Source organism: Mytilus edulis, chromosome 8, assembly GCF_963676685.1.
Source record: "Mytilus edulis chromosome 8, xbMytEdul2.2, whole genome shotgun sequence".
Lineage (NCBI taxonomy): Eukaryota > Metazoa > Mollusca > Bivalvia > Mytilida > Mytilidae > Mytilus > Mytilus edulis.
Genome location: NC_092351.1, coordinates 34,310,814 through 34,328,384, shown reverse-complemented (window position 1 = coordinate 34,328,384; position 17,571 = coordinate 34,310,814). Strand labels below are relative to the sequence as shown.

The 17,571-nt window shown below is 30.5% G+C and overlaps 2 long non-coding RNA genes across 2 annotated transcripts; one reads left to right on the top strand and one right to left on the bottom strand.

Annotated features, from left to right (window-relative positions):
• Nucleotides 1-110: 110 nt before the first annotated feature.
• LOC139485435 (uncharacterized) lies at nucleotides 111-7,996 on the bottom strand. The gene is made up of 10 exons (XR_011655317.1): nucleotides 7,895-7,996; nucleotides 7,239-7,329; nucleotides 6,120-6,197; nucleotides 5,464-5,554; nucleotides 4,345-4,422; nucleotides 3,689-3,779; nucleotides 2,570-2,647; nucleotides 1,914-2,004; nucleotides 795-872; nucleotides 111-229 (listed from the first exon to the last, which is right to left on the bottom strand). It is a non-coding gene; the product is annotated as an uncharacterized lncRNA (long non-coding RNA).
• Nucleotides 7,997-9,818: 1,822 nt separating this feature from the next.
• Nucleotides 9,819-15,077, top strand: LOC139485434 (uncharacterized). The gene is made up of 3 exons (XR_011655316.1): nucleotides 9,819-9,954; nucleotides 13,106-13,185; nucleotides 14,437-15,077. It is a non-coding gene; the product is annotated as an uncharacterized lncRNA (long non-coding RNA).
• Nucleotides 15,078-17,571: the final 2,494 nt, after the last annotated feature.

Genomic DNA, 17,571 nt, shown 5'->3' with positions numbered 1-17,571 from the left:
CGACAAATCCAAATTTCAGTGTATCATTATAAAATGCAGTGTTGACTAATATCTGATCAAAAACTCATGATCTATGCATTCAAACAATTAAATAGAATACAAAAGACAACTTTTAGATGATAAGCAATTTTATTGCACCTTTTAGAGTTCATTTGAAGGTCTGTTTTGGTCTGTTTTGGTCCATTTTTCCTCCTTCCTTCCTTTTTCATCAAAACTTGATATCTTTTGTCTAAAAAATAAAACAAATGTGATTATTTCCCCACAAAAATGATATAAATGTAATGTTAAATCAATAATTAAAGTGTTTTAGCTGAAAGAACTGTCTCTATAAATGTTAACAGTCTACACGGAAGTTTCTAGAAGCCCTTATGTGTAACTCGAGTTTTTAGTCTGTTCGCCTAGTGTGACAAATAACGGTTCCCTTTCAGTCAACCATTTATTGTTACTGGTATCAAAGTCTTTTTATTTACTCATAACAGTATATTTCTAATAGATTTACACAAAGTGTCCACTTTCTTGTATTTTACATTAGAAAATGGGGAGAAAGAGTAATAAAAAATACCTCAAAATGTTTTTAAAAAGGGTTATGTCCCTTGGAATGCTGGTACAAAAAATAATTGGTAAGAATTATAAAGTTTAAGTATGTGAGACTGGATTCTGATGTGTATAAATCCAGGGCAAATAAGTGTTTAGATGATTTATTGTCTGTGCAAAGTGTAGATGGCACAATGGCAAATTGTAAACTTTTGCGGCCAAAAAAAAACACAAAAAACATGATGATAGTTGATACTTACTTTAATGCTGAAGTGTCATCTGCAGACCAATTCACATATAAGATTTTTCAACAGAATGCTCTTCAGAACATGTGAACACTGAAATAAAAAATTCACATGTTGTATAAACAAAACTGTTAGGGTATTATTTAAAATTTAACACAGTAAACTAAATACAGCTTTGTCTGTCCACCCATTTGACTTAGAAAACACCCGTAAACCCCCATTTCAAGGCAATTTTACCTCAAACGTGCTTTCTGTGTCTCAATCCATTCCGAATAGTCCATGTTTACAATGTATGAACTAGTTTATTAATAACTTTTAAAAATGAAAGTACAATAAGGTCACGAGTGCACATGTAGTTTCCCTAAATAGGTGTAATACCACCATTGATTTTTCCCTATTAGTCTTTGTTAAATTGGTACTTTTAAAAAAAATGTACAGAATTTACCTTTATTTCAACCAAAGAAATACTTTGCATGAATAAAGTTTAATCCTTTCCAGTGCTACAGTGAAAATTTCACACTACATTTCATTGCATATAAGAAAGTAACCTGCACCGGAAGTAAACAATCACATTTTTACCAGGTTATTTACTGGTTACCTGCTTTGGCAACTATGTAACCTTAACTTTCCAAAATATTTTATAAGACCATCAAATAAAAAAAGAATGATGCTTTCAGACACCCAACATACATGTTTATGACTCAGAAAAATTTAAGTGCATTGAAATGCAGGGTTAATTTTCTACAACTGTCAAATTCAAGGGAATATTTTTTTAGACCTACTTTCGTATGCAACCGGATGTGGCGTATCATGATTTGGTGGTATTACACCTAAAGAACACCTAAATGTCAAATAAACTTAATGTAATTTTTTTCCCTCCAATTGCAAGTTATTTCAAGCATAACTGCCAAGTTTTGTCTCAGTCAGATCTATAGTTTCAGAGAAAATCACTATAATGTAAGGCCATATCCTACGGCAATTTCAGTCTTATTTCTTCGACAAATCCAAATTTCAGTGTATCATTATAAAATGCAGTGTTGACTAATATCTGATCAAAAACTCATGATCTATGCATTCAAACAATTAAATAGAATACAAAAGACAACTTTTAGATGATAAGCAATTTTATTGCACCTTTTAGAGTTCATTTGAAGGTCTGTTTTGGTCTGTTTTGGTCCATTTTTCCTCCTTCCTTCCTTTTTCATCAAAACTTGATATCTTTTGTCTAAAAAATAAAACAAATGTGATTATTTCCCCACAAAAATGATATAAATGTAATGTTAAATCAATAATTAAAGTGTTTTAGCTGAAAGAACTGTCTCTATAAATGTTAACAGTCTACACGGAAGTTTCTAGAAGCCCTTATGTGTAACTCGAGTTTTTAGTCTGTTCGCCTAGTGTGACAAATAACGGTTCCCTTTCAGTCAACCATTTATTGTTACTGGTATCAAAGTCTTTTTATTTACTCATAACAGTATATTTCTAATAGATTTACACAAAGTGTCCACTTTCTTGTATTTTACATTAGAAAATGGGGAGAAAGAGTAATAAAAAATACCTCAAAATGTTTTTAAAAAGGGTTATGTCCCTTGGAATGCTGGTACAAAAAATAATTGGTAAGAATTATAAAGTTTAAGTATGTGAGACTGGATTCTGATGTGTATAAATCCAGGGCAAATAAGTGTTTAGATGATTTATTGTCTGTGCAAAGTGTAGATGGCACAATGGCAAATTGTAAACTTTTGCGGCCAAAAAAAAACACAAAAAACATGATGATAGTTGATACTTACTTTAATGCTGAAGTGTCATCTGCAGACCAATTCACATATAAGATTTTTCAACAGAATGCTCTTCAGAACATGTGAACACTGAAATAAAAAATTCACATGTTGTATAAACAAAACTGTTAGGGTATTATTTAAAATTTAACACAGTAAACTAAATACAGCTTTGTCTGTCCACCCATTTGACTTAGAAAACACCCGTAAACCCCCATTTCAAGGCAATTTTACCTCAAACGTGCTTTCTGTGTCTCAATCCATTCCGAATAGTCCATGTTTACAATGTATGAACTAGTTTATTAATAACTTTTAAAAATGAAAGTACAATAAGGTCACGAGTGCACATGTAGTTTCCCTAAATAGGTGTAATACCACCATTGATTTTTCCCTATTAGTCTTTGTTAAATTGGTACTTTTAAAAAAAATGTACAGAATTTACCTTTATTTCAACCAAAGAAATACTTTGCATGAATAAAGTTTAATCCTTTCCAGTGCTACAGTGAAAATTTCACACTACATTTCATTGCATATAAGAAAGTAACCTGCACCGGAAGTAAACAATCACATTTTTACCAGGTTATTTACTGGTTACCTGCTTTGGCAACTATGTAACCTTAACTTTCCAAAATATTTTATAAGACCATCAAATAAAAAAAGAATGATGCTTTCAGACACCCAACATACATGTTTATGACTCAGAAAAATTTAAGTGCATTGAAATGCAGGGTTAATTTTCTACAACTGTCAAATTCAAGGGAATATTTTTTTAGACCTACTTTCGTATGCAACCGGATGTGGCGTATCATGATTTGGTGGTATTACACCTAAAGAACACCTAAATGTCAAATAAACTTAATGTAATTTTTTTCCCTCCAATTGCAAGTTATTTCAAGCATAACTGCCAAGTTTTGTCTCAGTCAGATCTATAGTTTCAGAGAAAATCACTATAATGTAAGGCCATATCCTACGGCAATTTCAGTCTTATTTCTTCGACAAATCCAAATTTCAGTGTATCATTATAAAATGCAGTGTTGACTAATATCTGATCAAAAACTCATGATCTATGCATTCAAACAATTAAATAGAATACAAAAGACAACTTTTAGATGATAAGCAATTTTATTGCACCTTTTAGAGTTCATTTGAAGGTCTGTTTTGGTCTGTTTTGGTCCATTTTTCCTCCTTCCTTCCTTTTTCATCAAAACTTGATATCTTTTGTCTAAAAAATAAAACAAATGTGATTATTTCCCCACAAAAATGATATAAATGTAATGTTAAATCAATAATTAAAGTGTTTTAGCTGAAAGAACTGTCTCTATAAATGTTAACAGTCTACACGGAAGTTTCTAGAAGCCCTTATGTGTAACTCGAGTTTTTAGTCTGTTCGCCTAGTGTGACAAATAACGGTTCCCTTTCAGTCAACCATTTATTGTTACTGGTATCAAAGTCTTTTTATTTACTCATAACAGTATATTTCTAATAGATTTACACAAAGTGTCCACTTTCTTGTATTTTACATTAGAAAATGGGGAGAAAGAGTAATAAAAAATACCTCAAAATGTTTTTAAAAAGGGTTATGTCCCTTGGAATGCTGGTACAAAAAATAATTGGTAAGAATTATAAAGTTTAAGTATGTGAGACTGGATTCTGATGTGTATAAATCCAGGGCAAATAAGTGTTTAGATGATTTATTGTCTGTGCAAAGTGTAGATGGCACAATGGCAAATTGTAAACTTTTGCGGCCAAAAAAAAACACAAAAAACATGATGATAGTTGATACTTACTTTAATGCTGAAGTGTCATCTGCAGACCAATTCACATATAAGATTTTTCAACAGAATGCTCTTCAGAACATGTGAACACTGAAATAAAAAATTCACATGTTGTATAAACAAAACTGTTAGGGTATTATTTAAAATTTAACACAGTAAACTAAATACAGCTTTGTCTGTCCACCCATTTGACTTAGAAAACACCCGTAAACCCCCATTTCAAGGCAATTTTACCTCAAACGTGCTTTCTGTGTCTCAATCCATTCCGAATAGTCCATGTTTACAATGTATGAACTAGTTTATTAATAACTTTTAAAAATGAAAGTACAATAAGGTCACGAGTGCACATGTAGTTTCCCTAAATAGGTGTAATACCACCATTGATTTTTCCCTATTAGTCTTTGTTAAATTGGTACTTTTAAAAAAAATGTACAGAATTTACCTTTATTTCAACCAAAGAAATACTTTGCATGAATAAAGTTTAATCCTTTCCAGTGCTACAGTGAAAATTTCACACTACATTTCATTGCATATAAGAAAGTAACCTGCACCGGAAGTAAACAATCACATTTTTACCAGGTTATTTACTGGTTACCTGCTTTGGCAACTATGTAACCTTAACTTTCCAAAATATTTTATAAGACCATCAAATAAAAAAAGAATGATGCTTTCAGACACCCAACATACATGTTTATGACTCAGAAAAATTTAAGTGCATTGAAATGCAGGGTTAATTTTCTACAACTGTCAAATTCAAGGGAATATTTTTTTAGACCTACTTTCGTATGCAACCGGATGTGGCGTATCATGATTTGGTGGTATTACACCTAAAGAACACCTAAATGTCAAATAAACTTAATGTAATTTTTTTCCCTCCAATTGCAAGTTATTTCAAGCATAACTGCCAAGTTTTGTCTCAGTCAGATCTATAGTTTCAGAGAAAATCACTATAATGTAAGGCCATATCCTACGGCAATTTCAGTCTTATTTCTTCGACAAATCCAAATTTCAGTGTATCATTATAAAATGCAGTGTTGACTAATATCTGATCAAAAACTCATGATCTATGCATTCAAACAATTAAATAGAATACAAAAGACAACTTTTAGATGATAAGCAATTTTATTGCACCTTTTAGAGTTCATTTGAAGGTCTGTTTTGGTCTGTTTTGGTCCATTTTTCCTCCTTCCTTCCTTTTTCATCAAAACTTGATATCTTTTGTCTAAAAAATAAAACAAATGTGATTATTTCCCCACAAAAATGATATAAATGTAATGTTAAATCAATAATTAAAGTGTTTTAGCTGAAAGAACTGTCTCTATAAATGTTAACAGTCTACACGGAAGTTTCTAGAAGCCCTTATGTGTAACTCGAGTTTTTAGTCTGTTCGCCTAGTGTGACAAATAACGGTTCCCTTTCAGTCAACCATTTATTGTTACTGGTATCAAAGTCTTTTTATTTACTCATAACAGTATATTTCTAATAGATTTACACAAAGTGTCCACTTTCTTGTATTTTACATTAGAAAATGGGGAGAAAGAGTAATAAAAAATACCTCAAAATGTTTTTAAAAAGGGTTATGTCCCTTGGAATGCTGGTACAAAAAATAATTGGTAAGAATTATAAAGTTTAAGTATGTGAGACTGGATTCTGATGTGTATAAATCCAGGGCAAATAAGTGTTTAGATGATTTATTGTCTGTGCAAAGTGTAGATGGCACAATGGCAAATTGTAAACTTTTGCGGCCAAAAAAAAACACAAAAAACATGATGATAGTTGATACTTACTTTAATGCTGAAGTGTCATCTGCAGACCAATTCACATATAAGATTTTTCAACAGAATGCTCTTCAGAACATGTGAACACTGAAATAAAAAATTCACATGTTGTATAAACAAAACTGTTAGGGTATTATTTAAAATTTAACACAGTAAACTAAATACAGCTTTGTCTGTCCACCCATTTGACTTAGAAAACACCCGTAAACCCCCATTTCAAGGCAATTTTACCTCAAACGTGCTTTCTGTGTCTCAATCCATTCCGAATAGTCCATGTTTACAATGTATGAACTAGTTTATTAATAACTTTTAAAAATGAAAGTACAATAAGGTCACGAGTGCACATGTAGTTTCCCTAAATAGGTGTAATACCACCATTGATTTTTCCCTATTAGTCTTTGTTAAATTGGTACTTTTAAAAAAAATGTACAGAATTTACCTTTATTTCAACCAAAGAAATACTTTGCATGAATAAAGTTTAATCCTTTCCAGTGCTACAGTGAAAATTTCACACTACATTTCATTGCATATAAGAAAGTAACCTGCACCGGAAGTAAACAATCACATTTTTACCAGGTTATTTACTGGTTACCTGCTTTGGCAACTATGTAACCTTAACTTTCCAAAATATTTTATAAGACCATCAAATAAAAAAAGAATGATGCTTTCAGACACCCAACATACATGTTTATGACTCAGAAAAATTTAAGTGCATTGAAATGCAGGGTTAATTTTCTACAACTGTCAAATTCAAGGGAATATTTTTTTAGACCTACTTTCGTATGCAACCGGATGTGGCGTATCATGATTTGGTGGTATTACACCTAAAGAACACCTAAATGTCAAATAAACTTAATGTAATTTTTTTCCCTCCAATTGCAAGTTATTTCAAGCATAACTGCCAAGTTTTGTCTCAGTCAGATCTATAGTTTCAGAGAAAATCACTATAATGTAAGGCCATATCCTACGGCAATTTCAGTCTTATTTCTTCGACAAATCCAAATTTCAGTGTATCATTATAAAATGCAGTGTTGACTAATATCTGATCAAAAACTCATGATCTATGCATTCAAACAATTAAATAGAATACAAAAGACAACTTTTAGATGATAAGCAATTTTATTGCACCTTTTAGAGTTCATTTGAAGGTCTGTTTTGGTCTGTTTTGGTCCATTTTTCCTCCTTCCTTCCTTTTTCATCAAAACTTGATATCTTTTGTCTAAAAAATAAAACAAATGTGATTATTTCCCCACAAAAATGATATAAATGTAATGTTAAATCAATAATTAAAGTGTTTTAGCTGAAAGAACTGTCTCTATAAATGTTAACAGTCTACACGGAAGTTTCTAGAAGCCCTTATGTGTAACTCGAGTTTTTAGTCTGTTCGCCTAGTGTGACAAATAACGGTTCCCTTTCAGTCAACCATTTATTGTTACTGGTATCAAAGTCTTTTTATTTACTCATAACAGTATATTTCTAATAGATTTACACAAAGTGTCCACTTTCTTGTATTTTACATTAGAAAATGGGGAGAAAGAGTAATAAAAAATACCTCAAAATGTTTTTAAAAAGGGTTATGTCCCTTGGAATGCTGGTACAAAAAATAATTGGTAAGAATTATAAAGTTTAAGTATGTGAGACTGGATTCTGATGTGTATAAATCCAGGGCAAATAAGTGTTTAGATGATTTATTGTCTGTGCAAAGTGTAGATGGCACAATGGCAAATTGTAAACTTTTGCGGCCAAAAAAAAACACAAAAAACATGATGATAGTTGATACTTACTTTAATGCTGAAGTGTCATCTGCAGACCAATTCACATATAAGATTTTTCAACAGAATGCTCTTCAGAACATGTGAACACTGAAATAAAAAATTCACATGTTGTATAAACAAAACTGTTAGGGTATTATTTAAAATTTAACACAGTAAACTAAATACAGCTTTGTCTGTCCACCCATTTGACTTAGAAAACACCCGTAAACCCCCATTTCAAGGCAATTTTACCTCAAACGTGCTTTCTGTGTCTCAATCCATTCCGAATAGTCCATGTTTACAATGTATGAACTAGTTTATTAATAACTTTTAAAAATGAAAGTACAATAAGGTCACGAGTGCACATGTAGTTTCCCTAAATAGGTGTAATACCACCATTGATTTTTCCCTATTAGTCTTTGTTAAATTGGTACTTTTAAAAAAAATGTACAGAATTTACCTTTATTTCAACCAAAGAAATACTTTGCATGAATAAAGTTTAATCCTTTCCAGTGCTACAGTGAAAATTTCACACTACATTTCATTGCATATAAGAAAGTAACCTGCACCGGAAGTAAACAATCACATTTTTACCAGGTTATTTACTGGTTACCTGCTTTGGCAACTATGTAACCTTAACTTTCCAAAATATTTTATAAGACCATCAAATAAAAAAAGAATGATGCTTTCAGACACCCAACATACATGTTTATGACTCAGAAAAATTTAAGTGCATTGAAATGCAGGGTTAATTTTCTACAACTGTCAAATTCAAGGGAATATTTTTTTAGACCTACTTTCGTATGCAACCGGATGTGGCGTATCATGATTTGGTGGTATTACACCTTAAACACAAGTTATTGTCTTGAAACTAAAACAATGCTTATTTGGGCCCCTTTTTGGGCCCAAAATTCCTAAACAGTTGGGACTATTACCCCAGAATCAATCAAAATCTTTCTTTATTAGTTATAAACCTTGTGTTAACATATTTTTTAAAGTTATTATCCGGAAACCATCTGTCTTCGGACGACGCTGACGACGACGACGACGAAAATGTGATACCAATATACGAACAAAAAAAAAGGTTGTGCGGTCGTATAAAAATTGGGTGTCACCGACTTACTTTTGTCACAAAAGCAACCATAGTTTCGTGTTTCCCAAAAATTAAAACGATATTTGTTTGTTATACAAACTATCAAAAAAATCCCTTATATCAAACCTACAAGCATACAGAGTAATTCTTGTTTCACGTTAAAGAGTAGATTTATCCCTATTGAATACATATTCAAGAGTTTAAGACTCTAAAACTTATTACTTCGATCTTAAAAAATATAATTTATTTCATTCCTGCAAATAAAATATGTAAGAATGACAAATGTTTCCAGTATTTTAAAATATCTACGAGTGATTTCTTCATAACAATTACAAGATGGAAAGTGCCATGTGTACTCATTAACATAAAAAAAAGTATACGTCACCAACCTTTCAGAAAAGTTCTGAGTGATTTTCATGTGTTTTCTCTCTCTCTCTCTCGTTTTAAGGCAAAGAGTTGTCTTTCTTCAGAACTTCAGAACATGGAATCTGACGTCAAAGTTAAAGTTGTCCTTACATGCGCACTACTCGACAAAAAATGGCACATTGGACGTTTGAAACCCATATTCAAATTTTCAAGAATAATAACCGCTTAACATTCTTTTTTTTTTTTAATAAAATAAATCCTTTATTGCACATTTCTCTGCTGTTTACAACTTACTCGACTCACAGCATTCAGTCTAGTATCCCTGTAAATTAGTTACTGTTTAACCAGGGAGATTATACAGTAAAAATATTAGATATTAATTATGATTAGTCATACAATAATAATATATAAATACATTGATTTTGACAATTTGTCTTTTGCAGTTTCCTCATATTACGTGATTACGGAATTTGTACTATCTATTGTCCGCTATTGATTTTAGGTTTATCGTTAACCTTACCTTTTGATCAAAACAAGATCACGTGAAAGTTGAGATGATCGGATAATTAAAGAATGCCACGTGTATTGATGATGAGCAGAAGGCTCTCATCTAATTTAAGTGTCTATAATGGTGAGTTTTGGAAATATTTCAATTGTTTTATGATAATTTATTGAAAGCATCATGATTTATTTTAAAATATCAAAGAATTTCTGTTCTGACATTAGATAGTACAAGGTCAATGTTCAGTAAGCATGCTGATTTGTGTACAGGTAAACCTTGATCATTTGTCACATTTAAACACACACATGAAATTTGTTTACATTGCCTAAGAGTCATTCTACATGATATATATGTGTAATGATATTAAATAAAAATACATTTTATGATTTATAATATAAACATAGTTATTATATATTTTTATAAACATCACACAAAAACCTACTTGTTTTTTTATCAAGTGTTTTCATACTATCAAAGTATTGTTGAAATTCTAACTTAAAAATTCTGTAAACATCAACATTTTTTTGTTTATACTCTGATGCATATGTAGATTTATGAATAGAGAACATTAATACAGTCAGAAACAGATTGATGTCATAGTAGTTTATATCATATATTTTATACCCAAGTATTAGATTTTTGAAAGAGATTATATGTGTCCCCATTTTTATTTTGTCAAGCAGTAATTTGACTTTTTTCCAAAAAGTTTGAAAGTATTGGCATGTGATGAAAAAGTGTTCATAGTTTTCTAATTGGTTGCAAATATGGCATTGGTCATCACTTTTCAGTTGCCAGATGTGCAATAGCTGTTTACAAGGAAGGATATAGTGAAGTAGTTTCCACCTGAATATTTTTAACTTGTTAACTTGTAAGCTGTAAAATATAAAGTTAAGCATTTTGTACAAGTAGCTTGACGATTCTAATTTAAATTGTGTTTTCCATTTTAGAAATCCAATTGGTGTTTTTTCCTCTATATTACATGAATTAATGCTTTTATATATTTCTTTTGATGGAAGGTTTTCAATGCAGATCAATTTTGTGTTGTTTTGTGTTTTTAAGTATAGTTTTTTATTTGTTTTAACTTGAGTACAGCATGATTTATCTGATTTCATTTCCATTTGCCACTTTTTTGGTATTGCGTTTTTTATTCTTGATAGTTCTGATATCCAATTTGATTTAATTGTTAGTTTATCTAATACAATCTTTTGTGAAATGTTTCCTTCTTTGTCGATTATATCATTAATAAATAGTATTCCATTTGTTATCCAATTTGAAAATATTAAGCATTTGTTTTGAAATTTTATATGCTTATTGCCCCAAATATATTGTTGTCTTATGTTAATAAAAGTTGTATTGTTTTTGTTTGAGATATTTTTTATTTTAAACCAACTTTTAATTATTTCTAAATAAAAAAGAGGGAGTGTTTTACTAAGGTTTGGGATTGCTTTTATGCTACCTGGATTCATGTTGAATAAAGAGAAGTTTTCTCCAAATATATTAAAAAAGAAAAGGGGAATAACTTTCCAGTTCGCAAAGTGTGTTGATGTTAAACGTTTGACCCAGGATAATTGTATAGCTGATAGAAAATTGTCAATATTAATCATTTTTAGGCCTCCTTCCAAATAATCTTTACATAAAGTTATCCGTTTAACTTTTTCTTTTTTATTTCCCCAAATGAAGTTGTAAATTAGTGTTTTGAATTCATTCAGAAAGTTTTTGGATATAGTTGTCACTGATGCCAAGAAAGTTAAATTTGGTAGGATAAGAGATTTAATTACTGTTATTTTACCTAACATTGTAAGATTTCTTCTGTTCCAGCTATTGATTGCATCTTGAGACTTTCTTAAAATTCTTTCTGTATTTAATCTGTCGCATTCATCTTTGTTAAGTCCAAAATATACCCCTAGACTTTTAATAGGTTCTTTATTCCAGTTTATATTTTCATATTTATCTTTGCAGCTTTTCAATTGGCCTAACCATATGCCCTCTGTTTTAGATCGGTTAAGTTTAAGACCTGAGAGTGTTCCAAATATTTCAATCAAGTTTAAAGCATAGCTTATTTCCTGCTTACATTTTAAAAAGAGAGTAGTATCATCTGCTAGTTGTGAAATTTTCAGACTATGTGTTTTGGAGTCTAATTTAATTTGAAATCCCTTAATACCAGTATCTTGTCTTATTCTACATGCGAGAATTTCTACTGCTATTGTGAAAATTAGAGAACTGCATGGACACCCTTGTCGTATCCCACGATAGACATTGTAGGTTTCTGAAATCCAACCATTATTTAGCATACAGCCTTTAATATTTTTATATAATGTTTTAACCCATTTAATGAATGAGTTTGGGAGACCAAATTTTGTTAGGGCTTCATACATAAAGTCCCATTCTAATGAATCAAAAGCTTTTGAAAAATCAATAAAAAGTAATGCACCATCAATTTGAAAGGTTTCAGCATAATCAATAATGTCTTGGATTTGGCGTATATTAAAACCAATATATCTATTTTTGATATAACCATTTTGATCCCCATGAATTATTTTTAACAGTATTGGTTTTAAACGTTGAGCTATTGCATATGCAATGAGTTTAGTATCTACATTTAATAGTGTAATTGGTCTATAGTTATCCAGTGACAAAGGGTCTTTTTTTTTGTAAATTAAGGATATTATACCTATTTTTTGTATGGTTGTTAGTTCTCCTTCTTCATAGCATTTGTTAAAAACTTCAACAGTAAATTCTTTTAGATTATTCCAAAAAGTGCGATAAAATTCTACACTTAGCCCATCTATTCCTGGAGATTTATTTAATTTCATTTGAAATATTGCCTTAGTGCATTCTTCTACTGTTAAAGGGCCCCCCAAGGATTCACTTTCTATTTCTGATAGTTTGTGATCAATGTTGGTTTCATTTATGTAATTTTTTATATCTTTTAAATTTGGAGAAGTGCTTTTATATAGATTTTCATAGTATGATCTTTCTATGTTTAGAATTTCTGAGTGTTCTGTAACTATTTTCCCATCTTTATTTTTAAGCGCTGTGATACTTTTTTTGGTTTGTCTTGATTTTTCAAGGCCCAGGAAGAATTTAGTGTTTTTCTCTCCTTCTTCTAACCATTGTACTCGGGATCTTATTTGTGCACCTTTAACTTTATTTAAGTAGAGGTTTTCAAGTTTTTCTTCCATGGTTTTAATTTCTTTTTCCATAGTTGGGCTTACATTTGTTTTTTCATTTAATTTTCTTAATTTTGTTTCTAAATTTTTTATATCATTTTTATTTTCAGATGATCTTTGTTTGCAGTAAGTAAGAGTTGCGGTTCTTACCTCTGATTTAAACATATCCCAAAGTGTTTTCAAATTTTTGGTGAGTATTTGTTTTTTATAGTTTTCGATTAATTTATTTATGAGATCAATATATTTTTGCTCTTTAAGTATACTATTATTTATTTTAAAGAATCCCCTGCCTCTTTCTTCCGAATTTTGTCTTACTTGTAAAGAAATGGCTTGGTGATCAGTATATGATATCATTGCAGGTCGAATATCTGCTTTCATAACATGCGGTCTTATATCAGGACTTATTAGAAAGAAGTCAATTCTACTGGCTATTTTTGTATCATTTTTCCTTCTCCATGTGAATTGACTTGTATTTGGATGAAGTTCTCTCCATATATCTGTTAAATTATTTTTCTTTATTAATTTTTTTAAACTATTCACTGGTTTGTAGTTTCGAGAGATATTATTAGTTTTTTTATCATTAATTGATAGGGTTTCGTTCATGTCACCTCCAAGTATAAGAATACCCAAGCGATTATTTTCAATTATATTTTGGACCTTTTTGAAAAATTTGTTTCTGTTTTTGTGTTGATTTGGAGCATATACATTTATTAAAGTAAAAATGTTTTCATTTATTTCTATGTTAATCAAAATTATTCTGCCTTCTGTATCTTTTATCTCATTTATTGTCTTACATTTTAAATTATTTTTCACATAGATTGATACCCCCTTTGATTGTGTGTTACCATAACTATGGAACATTTTGCCATCAAACTCATAATTTATAGTTTTTTCATTTTTTTCTATAAAATGTGACTCTTGCATGAAAAGGATATTACATTTTTGATTTTTTGTCCATAATTGTAATCTTTCTCTTTTCTGTTTTTGGCCTAAACCTTGACAGTTTAGTGATATTATGTGTAGATTTTCACCCATTGTTGAATTTTGAGTTTAGATGTTTTGTTAGCATAAATGCCGAAAAAAGATATATTTGTTTCATCTGATATTTACAACATATTTTCATTAGTTTGATTTTATGATTACTATAAAAACAATGGTACACAATTATGTGTGAGATAAGTGCATATAATAAATAGAATATAAACACAAACTTGACAGTGTACATGAATGTAAATAAAACATAACACAAACAAATATAAGCATGCATGCATGTAGTTGAACATATATTTTTATTTACTTGTTCAATATATACATTAGATTTTTCTTTTGCTACATGTACTTCAACATATTTTGAGACTATATACATGATATATCTACACTGAAAAAACAGATATATTTTATTCATAACATGTGTTTTAATTTTATGGTTATTTATTTTTAGATCTGATGTTTTGGCAGAAGTAGATGTATGAAATTTTTGGACCATGTACATAGTGTGGAAATTTACAATCAATATAGAAGCAATCGGAATGTTTATATTTAGCAAAATCGGTATTTGTGTATATCTATATACTCTATGAAGGAACATATTTGCTGATAATCTGGGACTTGCGAAGGATGGATGGATGGATTTTTTCATGTGGATTAAAATTGACTTTTGAAGTATTCTTAATATGTGGATTAAATAAGATATCCAAATCTTTTTAATGTGAAATGGAAAAGGACAAAGTATGAATTCTAATATGTGAATTAAAACTGATGGATAATTTGTTATAGAGCAAGCATATATCATGGAGAGTTTATAGCTGTTAACTATAAAAATCAACATAAAAAGTGATTTTAGACTGATGTGATTTAATGAATTGGTATTTATCAAAGATATTTTCTTTTTGAACTTTAATTTTGTTGGATTTCTCTTATTCATTTTATCTTTATTTCTACTTCGAGCAGCTAGTGTTTTCCTTTTACACAGTTCAAGTATATGTGTAATTATTGTGTTTATTTCATTTATCATGTTTATATGATTCTTTATTATGTTTATACAAGTAAAAAGCATCATAATAAATTTTATTATCAAAACAGCTTTCCGTATATATTTATTTATACCTGCAAATATTATTTTTGTGGTAATTTCATCACAACTTGACTTGTTCCAATATGTTATTTGGTGAATAGCATATTCAGAATAGAGACATTTATATATTGATTTTGTGGTCATTTGAAATTCAACTTTTTTTACAATATGTCTTATACACAATTTATTACATATATATACATTATCCTTTATATTTCTTGTAATACTATTTTCAAGGTGTATATAATCTGAAATTATATCACACTCTGACTTATTTTTTTTAATTTTTTTTTCTTGACTAAAAACAAAAATAGACAAACAAATAAAAAATATAATACAGTATTTACAATAATTCATAGGTGTATTTTATATTTGGACAATTTGTGTGTTTGGATCGTTATGTGTTATGATCAGATGTCCTTGGTTTTGATGAGCCAATCTCACGGTCATGTAACTTATCAGTTGGTGTGGTGGCGGAACGTTTGGATGATTTCTGCTGAGGGGTTGTCATGGTCGTCCCGAGGTATTTATCTAGTGGACCATAAGTTGTTGCTGGTGATTTGGATGTTTTTTTCTTTTTCTTTTTTTTTTTCATGCATTGTTCAGGATGCTGTTGATCTGTTTCATCAGACTTCAATTCAGATGGATTTTGGTCTAGTACATTTGTGTTGTTCGTTTCTGTGGGAAGTTCAGCATTTTTGCTGATTTCCTCAGTATGTGTTATGTCTAATAAGTTTTCGGTGGATTGTGATAGCACAATCTCCTCACCTTTCTCAGATTCAGCTTCACTTGCTTCATCTGACTCTTCGGACGACACATCTGAGTCAGCTTGACTGTTCTTATCAAACTCAGCTGTGCAGTCTTTAGAGATATGACCATTTGTACCGCACGTCTTGCACTTCCAGTCATTGGTACATTCTGATTTTTTATGACCTTTTTGCAGGCATTTGGTACATTCAATTTCAGCATTTTGGTTTGTTTGACCCTTGTAGAAAATCAGTCCACGGTATTTGCCAATTTTGACATTTCTTGGAATTGTGATATCGAAGGGTTCGACATAAAAGATCCTGTCGCCTGTTTGACAATTTGTCACAAACCCATCAATCCGAAGTCTCTCTCTTTGGTAATTAAGTACTTTGAGGTGCCAATTTTGCAGGTATCTAATTAATTGTCCATCATCAGCAGATAATGGAATATTCTTTATTCTAATTCGAACTGTGGTTGGGCTTTCTTTCTCAACATATTTAGGGTTTCTTGGGTAAACCTCGATGCGTTTTTTCCGAACTGTGATGGAGCTTACCACAAGAGTTTCCCTGTCTTCTTCACTGTCTGGATATATACGCCATACCCCTCCAATGACTCTCTGAAGTCCATTTAAATGGTTAGCAGGTATTGTGAGATCAATACATTTGAATAACTCGGTATGTGTAAGATAATTGTTTTTATCAGGTTTTGAACTACCGAAAATGTCTGATTCTAATATAAAAACAGGCTTGACGTTGAAGAATTCCGCATCAGGTTCTGCATTATCTTTATGTGTGTTGTTGTTATGTTTAAGTGCCATAGCATAGGAGTCCGCCATTTTTTCACTGGCCGGATTTTCACTATCTTGACCACTCATGGTACAAAGTAGAAAACTGTTATGTTTTGAACTATACTAATAAACAGATAGTTTCTGGAAGGTTAATTATCGTTTTGTTTGTTGCTGGTATGGTACTCTCACATATGTACATTACTATTAATTTTTCCGGAGCTTGGAAAACCGTGGTCAGCCATTCAAACCGGAAATCGGAAAAAAAACCGCTTAACATTCGGTTGTTGCCGCACAAAATTAACCTTAAGAAATACCATCCGTCGACTTTAAAAACAGTCGAAACAACCTTTTACGCCACTTTAGAAAGGGACTTCTGTTTTTGTCCACTCCCTGTCATAAGCAAAACATTGAAAATATAAAGTGAAATGAAAGATAACACTGGCTAACTTATAGACTATTTGAATAAACTAGACCAGATGTGAACGTTTTTTTTTTTGTCTCGTCAATTTTGGAAGTTTACCCTATCTTACTATTTCGCCACTGCTGACAGACGGACAGACATCAGCACGGAAGGACATATTTATACCATTATGTGTCCCGACTAAGACGGGCGTATACAAATGATTCCATCTAGTTTGTGGATTCATTATTTCTAAACTTTTAAAATATAAGGAAATTAGAATTATATGTTTAAAATATGAAAATATGTTTAATTCTAAAACGTTATACATCCATTTATAGTGGAGTGACCAAGCCAACAATTTTTCAACTTTAATGGACAACCCTACCTGCAGGCTAAATTATGACTTTTGGCAAAGAGAAATACTTATTCTTTAATTTTTGACTTGTCGTAGAATTGAAATATGGTGCATTTTTTTTTAAAAATAAGGTCAAAGGTTAGTGATTGAATTTTTTATTAATGTCAATTTATTTCACAAGAGGTTATAAAAAATCTCCAAAAAATCTCT